We start from the raw sequence: 8,670 nt of genomic DNA, 5'->3' as shown, positions 1-8,670 counted from the left end.
ACTTCCGGCAGCCCCTACATTCATTAGGGGCTCACAGATCAACACCCCAAGGGGTGAGTGAAATCCATAGAGTCAGAAAGTATGTCAGGACTTCCCTGGTGGTCCAATGGCTAAGACTCTGAGCTCCCAATGCAGGAGAACCCCGGGTTCCACCCCTGATCAGGAAACTAGACCCCACATGCCGCAACCAAGACCTGATACAGCCAAATAAACTAACGTCTTAAAAAGAAAGGGGAAAAGTACATTGGTAGGGCTTCCCTGCTGGCTCAGTAGGAAAGAATCTGCCTGCCAGTGCAGAAGTTGTTCAGTCGATCAGCCGTGTCTGACTCTTTGCGACCCCATGGACTGCAGCACCCAGGCTTCCCTGTCCTTCCCTATCTCCCAGAGCTTGCTCAAACTCATGTCTGTTGAGTCGGTGATGCCATCCAACTGTTAGGGGAAGCACACTGATTGAAACCGCCCACCCTGACCAGGCACCCTCTTAACCATTTGCATGAGTTGTTTTATGACAGGCGATCCTGATAAGGAATACGGAACTAATAAGCCACCACCAACCGGAAGAGCTCGGGAAAGGTCAAAAGGAGACACCGCGTGTCCATCCACTTCCCAGAATCCCTCTTGCTAGCATCCATCTTGGCTGAGCGATGCGTGTGCCACCAGGAAAGACTCTGAATTAGAATGATTGGCCAAAGACTACCCGGAAACGAATCCCATCACCATAAAACCCAAGACTGCGAGCCACGCGGCAGAGCAGTTCTCCTGGGTTCCCTTACCTACTGCTCTCCACCCGGGTGCCCTTTCCCAATAAAATCTCTTGCTTTGTCAGCATGTGTCTCCTCGGACAATTCCTTTCTGAGTGTTAGACAAGAGCCCAGTTTCAGGCCCTGGAAGGGGTCCCCCTTCCTGCAACACAATCATCTCATCCTCTGTCTCCCCCTTCTCCTCCTGCCCTCAATCTCTCCCAGCATCAGGGTCTTTTCCTGTTGGCTGTTTCTATCAGGTGGCCAAAGTATAGGAGCTTCAGCTTCAGCATCAGTCCTTCCAATGAATACTCAGAGTTGATTTCCTTGAGGATTCACTGGTTTGATCTCCTTGCAGTCCAAGGGACTCTCAAGAGTCTTCTCCAGGACTCTTGTTATCGCTTGGCCCATCCAGACAATCCAGGATGGTCTTCCTCCTTTGAAGTCAGCTGTTAGGAACTTGAACCCATCATCCACCTCACTCCCCCTTTGCCCTGTAAAGTAGAAGGTTCTGTGGATTAGGAACACCTTGGGGGGCACCCACTTTGCTGCTGACCACACTGTTCTTTTCAAAATCGTTAAGCAAAAATCCTTTCTGCTTAAATTAAGAAGAATCAGCTTCACCAGGGTTGTTTGCAAGCAAATCAACTGAAAAGAACAGATTTTTAAAAGCACAAACTCCCCACTATCTGCTTTCAAAAAAAAAAAAAAAATGGGCTGTGTTAGCAAGAAGAGGGGTTGGAATTCAGAGTCTGAATCCACAGCCCGCTCTCTTTCTGGGAGAGGGTTATAGGTCCAAATGTCCATGAGAACCTCTGACCGCACGGAGATTTGTCTGTTACTTACATGCAAGCAACCTGCGGCTCACGGCTGATGCTAACCACAAACCTTCACAACCAACATCCGCTTCCTTTCTGAAACTGAGAAACCCCGAAGGCCACAAGCATTGAGTCACATGTCAGCTTCACCCTCCGCTGCTTCTCTGAAGGCTTTGAGGTGGTTCACAAACCCAGCTACCGCCTTCAGACAGACAGAAGACAATCAAACCGATCTACAATAAGACGGGGCAAAACAAAACCCAAACCTGCAGAAGGAGCCCAGAGAGCAGACGGTGGCAAAGTCGTGCACGGACCCGCCGTGGACGGGGTGCTCGGGTGGGCTCTTCACCACAGGAGACCAGGCCGGGGTCACATCCTTCATACTGCCCTTTGGGGCTCGGGAGCTGTGTCGGGATGGTTTGGGCTGCCAATCTTGGGACCTGAAGGGGTTAAGCTGAACTGACGTGTGCACACGACCGTCTGTAAAGTAGATAGCTAGTGGGAAGCCGCTGTGTAGACAGGGAGCTCAGCTCAGCGCTCTGTGAAGACCCAGAGGGCGGGATGGGGGTGGAGGGAGGCTCCGGAGGGAGGGATATATATATATCTGATTCACGTTGCTGTCCGGCACAAACTAACACCCCATTGCAAAGCAATTATATTCCAATTTTTTAAAAAGGGTTTAAGCTGAGCTGACCTTCACCCCAGGCAAAAGCGAGAAGGAATTCCATTTCTCAGAAGTACAAGCCCAGGGGTGTGGCAGGCTTTGGGTTCAGCAACATCCTGAGGATTCCTCCTGCAAGGCGGGAGTCGACAATTACTGACATCACCCTGAGGCAGGGCTCTGTGGCCAGTTAAACAGAGGTGCTTCCCCTAAAAAGTACGTCCGGCCCTCCCCCCGTACCTCTGAATGGAGCCTATTCGGAAAAAGAGTTTTTTTAACATTGTTTTTGATGTGGAGCACTTTTAAAGTCTTTGTTAAGTTTGTTACGATATTGCTTCTGTTTTTTGCGTTCTGGTTTTTTGGCCCCGAGGTATGTGGGCTCTTAGCTCCCTGACCAGGGATCAAACCCCCACCCCCTGCATTGGAAGGTGAAGTCCTAACTACTGGACGCCAGGGGAGTCCCCGGAAAAAGGCTTTTGCAGATGTAATTAAGGATCTCGAGATGAGACTGTCCTAGATTATTTGGGCGGAGCCTAGCTCCAACAAGTGTCCTCAAAAGAGAAGACAGAGAGCAGAGGAGGAGAGAAGTGTAGGCGGGCAGAGACACTGACCACACCGCCCCAACTGTGGAGCGGCTGGAGCCCCAGAAGTTGCAAAAGACACAAGCCTCTTAGGGTGTGTTCCCCCACCTCACCCCCGCCCCCAGCTCTGACAACTTGAATTTGGACTTCTGGCCTCAAGTCAGTCCTAAGGAAATCAACCCCGGATATTCTTTGGAAGGACTGATGCTGAAGCTCCAATACTTTGGCCACCTGATGCGAAGAGCTGACTCATTGGAAGAGACCCTGATGCTGGGAAAGATTGAAGGCGGGAGGAGAAGGATGAGATGGTTGGATGGCATCACCAACTAGATGGACATGAGTTTGAGAAAACTCTGGGAGTTGGTGAAGGACAGGGAGGCCTGATGTGCTGCAGTCCATGGGGTCACAAAGAGTTAGAGATGACTTAGCGACTGAACAAGTCATCAAGGTGATGGTATTTGGTACAGAGGTTGGAGGAACCTAATGCAATCTCTTTGGTGGAGGGTCAGGAGGTGGCTACCACAGCCAGTTTGGGCCACTTGTTTTCGTGTGTGTGTGTGTGTGTGTGTGTATGTGTGTGAGTTTTCCAGTGAGGGACAGAAAAGTGCTTCTCTTTCGTTTGTCTAATTGGGCTGTCTTAAGTCCTGCGCTCATTTTGTGTGCATGCTAAGCTGCTTCAGTCATGTCAGACTCTCTGCAACCCCATGAACTGTAGCACATCGGCTCCCCTGTCCTTCACTACCTCCCAGAGTTTGCTCAGAGTCATGTCCATCGAGTCAGTGATGCCATCCAACCATCTCATCCGCTGTCATCCCGTTCTCCTCCCGCCTTCAATCTTTCCCAGCATCAGGGTCTTTTATAACGAGTCAGTTCTGCACATCAGTTGGCCAAAGTATTGGAGCTTCAGCTTCAGCATCATTCCTTCCAATGAACTGATTTCCTTGAGGACTGACTGGTTTGATCTTGCTGTCCAAGGGACTCTCAAGAGTCTTCTCCAGCATTATAAAGAGGTATCTGTGCACCCAAGTCTATCTTTCCCTCTTAGTCCCTGAATGATGTAACCCAACAGTTGTTGACTGGGGGTGATTCTGTCCCCTCCCCAGGGGCATCTGGCAACGTCTGAAGACATTTTCTGGTTGTCCCTCAATTAGATGGAGCATCATGCTAGTGACATCTAGTGGTTAATGCATAGGACAGCTCTCTCCTCCCCCACTTCAGCAAAGAATCACCTGGTCCAAATGAACTTATTTACAGAACAGAAATACTCACATAGAAACCAAACATGCGGTTACCAAAGGGGATAGCAGGTGGTGGAGGGAGACGAGCTGGGAGTTTGGGATTAACATGTACTTACTGCCATCTGTAAGACAGGCAAACAGGGACCTCCCTGGCGGTCCAGTGGTTAGGACGCCACGCTTCCACTGCAGGCGGCACAGGTTGGATCGGGGAGCTGAGATCCCGCATGCCACACAGTGCAGCCAGAAAAGAGGGAGGAATTACAATAAAAAATAGGCGAACAAGAAGGAGCTACTGGACAGCACCGGGGACCCGACTCAATGTCTTGTGTTAACAATAACCTAAAGGGAAAAGAGGCTAGAAAACAATAGATATATGTTTATAGAAGAATATGTATATATATGCATAACTGAACTTCTGTGCATACACCTGAAACTAACAACATTGTAAATGAACTATGCAAAAAGACAGAGTGAAAGTGTTAGTCCCTCAGTCGTGTCCGAAAGTTTTCAATCCCATGGGCTGTAGGTGCCAGACTCCTCTGTCCGTGGGATTCTCCAGGCAAGAATATTGGAGTCAGGAAGGGTGGTTGCAGGGGTTGTCAGGAAAAGGAACTCAACTGCAAAGAGAAAAAGAACACTGGGGTGGGTTGCCCTGCCCTTCTCCAGATCTTCCTGATCAGGGATCGAACCCCGGTCTCCTTCATTGCAGGCAGATTCTTTAGCACTGAGCCACCAGGATCCTTCAACTACACACACACATATATATATACTTCATATGTTTAATTATATACATCTATAATTACAACTGAAAGTAAAGAATCGCCCCCCAAGGCTGGTGTGTCCTGGCCCCGCCCCTACAGCCTGCAGTCAGGGCCCTGAGCGGCTCATTACAGCCACGCCCATCTTTCCTGCTCACACTTTCTGGGTGAAATGCAGGCTCTTTCCCTCATCAGGGCTTCAGGGCTGAGAGTGCTGCTTTTTGCTCTGTTCTGATTTCTGACCCACGTCACTGCTCCAAAGAGAAGTTCACCGAAACCACCCATCACAGATATCTGTCAGGTGATACTCCGTATGAGCACCTTGTTCAAAACACGTCTCCAGGTGTCCATGCGTTTTACCCTGTAGAGACTCTAACATGGTAATAACGCCCCGTTCTTCCTTCCTGAAGCCCTGATAACTCCCAGTGTACTTTCCGTCTCTATGAACTGGCCTGTTCTGGGTATTTCTTATAATTGGAATCATACTGTGTGTGTGTGGTCTATTGTATTTGCTTATGTTACTTCCCTGTTGGCTCAGATGGTAAAGAATCTGCCTGCAATGCAAGAGATCTGGGTTCGATCCCTGGATCGGGAAGATCCCCTGGAGCAGGAAATGATAAGCCACCCCAATATTCCTGCCTGGAGAATCCCATGGACAGAGGAGCCTGGTGGGCTACAGTCCGTGGGGACACAGAGAGTCGGACACAACTGAGCATATCTCTCTATTTATCTCTCTATCTAGGTGATTCCTCCTTGTAATTTTGATTTGCATTTCAATAAGATGTCAGGATGTGGAGGCTTTTCATGTGATTTTTTAAAAAACAGTGTGAGTAAAAGTGACTTCTGGAGCTTGGCCTCTTGACCATCTGCCCTGTTTTGAACGCTTCTTCCAGGACCTGCCCAAGGACATCTGTTGAGGACAGGGGTTTTCCCTTACATCCCCACAGGCCTGGTGAGGACGCATAGGTTTTTGCTGTTACAAAAGCCGCCAGAAGGCGACAGCATCTCTTCAGGCTCCACTGGTGTTTTTTGTTTTGGTTTTGGTAATCGAGCATTTATTTTCTATTACAGTAGACTTGATTTCCAAGGTGTTTGTTTTAGATGTACAAGAACTTGGTTTAGTTATACACAAACATATAACTATTTTGGGGGAAGGGGGTCTTTTCTGAAATAGGTAATGTCAGTGTGTTCAAGAGTTCCCAGTGCTTCTCCTGTAGGTTCTTTTGGATGATATGACAATAATTAGTGTGTATTTACTTAATCCCACCCTCTTAATGTCCCCCTTCCCCTACCATTTTTTTAATAATCATAAATTGATTTTCTAAGTCTGAGTCTATATATATATATTAGTTTATTTGGATGAATTAATAAATTCCATGTTTAAGTGACATGTTATTTCTCCTTCCCTCTCTGATATCACGCAGCGTGATAATCTCTCAGTCCAGCCATGCTGCTTCCAAAGCATTTCTTCCCTCTTTTGGACGGCTGAGTGCATGCCCATGTCTGGATGGACCAGTTACTCTCTTTTTCTCTGTTGATCGACACTTTGGTTTGATGATCTGTCTTAAATATTGTGAATAGTGCTGTCCTAAAAATAGCAGTGCATGTATCCCTTTAAGTTATGAATTTCTCCGGAACTGAGGCAAGAGGCGGGTTTGTCCCTGAAGGTGATAACTCAGTACTTCGTGTTTTATGGTGTCTCCATACTGTCTCCTTCATGCGGGCACCCACCTATTTACATCCCCACCCACAGAGTAGGAGGACTCTTTCCGCCCACCCTGGGCAGCACTTTATCTTTGTAGATCTTCTGGAAGATGGCCATTCTAAGGGCTGTCAGCAGATACCTCGTTGCCGTTTGGGTTGACATTTCTCTAACAGTCATCCTGAGCACCTTTTCATGGGCTTTATGGCCATCTCGATACCTTCTTTGGACAAACGTCCACTTAGGCCTTTGGCCCATTTTCGTATTAGGTTGATTGCTTCCTGGGTTGGGAAGATCCCCTGGAGAAGGAAATAGCAACCCACTCCAGTATTCTTGCCTGGAGAATCCCATGGACAGAGGAGCCTGGCAGGCTTTATAGTCCACAGGGTCACAAGGGTCAGACACGACTTAGCAACTAAACCACCACCAGCACATGAACTGTCTGCATGTTTTGGAGATGAACTGCTTGCTGTTTAAGTTCATTTGCAAACATTTTCCTCCCATTTTGAGGGTTGTCTTTTCCTTTCATTTAGGGTTTCCATTGCCATGCAAAAGCTTTTGATGATAATAAGGGCCCTTTCATTCAGTTTTATTTTTCATTATTCTAAGAGTGGATCCAGAAAGAACTTGTTGTGATTTTTATCAAAGCCTCTTCTGCTATTAATATATTTTTCTCAAGAGGGTTAGAGTAATTGTCCCCCCGCCCCCCCCCCCCCATCTAGCTCTTTAACCAGTCTGGAGTTTCTTTTTCTGTAATTGGTTAGGGAGTGGGGTAACTTCATTCATTTTTCACCTGTTAAGGAACCCCACTCTGTCCTCTATCCTGACTGTTCACAATTTACATTCCCAGCATCATTGTAGTAGGGATCCCTTTTCTCCACAACCTCTCCATTCTGTATTGTTTCTATACTTTTAAACAAAGGCCATTCTGACCTGTGTGAGCTGATAGCTCCTTGCAGTTTTGATTTGCATTTCTGTAACAATTAGTGAAGCCATGTCTGATTCTTTGCGACCCCACAGACTATACAGTCCATGGAATTTTCCAGGCCAGAATACTGGAGCGGATAGCCTTTCCCTTCTCCAGGGGATCTTTCCAACCCAGGGATCGAACCCAGGTCTCCTGCATTGCAGGCAGATTCTTTACCAGCTGAGCCATAAGGGAAGCCCCATTAATTAGTGATGCTGAGGTTTTTTTTTTCTTTTTCATGGGCTTTATGTCCATATGTATGCCTTCTTTAGAGAAATATCCATTTAGAACTTTGACCCATTTTTCTGTTGGGTTCTTTGTATCTTTGATAATGAGCTCATGAGCTGTTTGCCTGTTTGGGAGATGAATTCCTTGTGGGCATCTTCATTTGCAGACATTTCTTTCCCATTCTGAGGGTTACCTTTTTCTTCCAGTGAGGTTTTCCCTACTGTCCATATGCTTTTAAGGTCAGCAGGTCCCTCCTGTTGACTTTTGTTTTATTTTTCTTTCCTCACATAGGAAGTCACCCAAAAGGAAATTGCCGCAATACATGTCAAACTGCATGATGTCTATATTTTCACCAAGGGTTAAAGAGTCATCATTCTTCCATTTCGCCCTTTAATTGATTGGAGTTTCTTGGGGGGAGGAAGTGTGGTGAATTCAATCACTTTTTATTACTTAAAGAACCTCCTGCCTGACCTCCATCCTGCCTGTTGACAATCGACATTGACAGCATCAGTGTAGGAGGGATCCCCTTTCTCCACAATCTCTCCAGCACTTACTGTTTGTACACTTTCTGACAAAGGCCATTTAACCCGTGGAGGCAATGCCTTTCTGCAGTTTTGATTTGGTTTTCTCTAAGATTTCATGATGTGGAGGCTGTTCATGTGATTTTTTTTAAAAAACGGTGTGAATAAAACTGACCTCTGGAGATTGGCTTCCAGACTGTCTGTTCTGTTTTAAATTCTTTTTCCAGGACCTAACCGAGGGCATTATTTGAGGACGGGTGTTTTTTCCTTATATTCGCTCAGGCCTTTGCCAACAAAGGTCCGTCTAGTCGAGGCTATGGTTTCTCACTGGTCATGTATGGATGTTAGAGTTGGACTACAAAGAAAGCTGAGCACCGAGGGATTGATGCTTTTGAGCTGTGGTGTTGGAGAAGACTCTTGAGAGTCCCTTGGGCTGCAAGGAGATCCAACCAGTCA

The sequence above is a fragment of the Dama dama genome, chromosome 4, assembly GCF_033118175.1.
Source record: "Dama dama isolate Ldn47 chromosome 4, ASM3311817v1, whole genome shotgun sequence".
NCBI classification, from domain to species: Eukaryota; Metazoa; Chordata; class Mammalia; order Artiodactyla; family Cervidae; genus Dama; species Dama dama.
The sequence above is the reverse complement of the archived record's forward strand: the minus strand, read 5'-3'. Positions refer to the sequence as shown.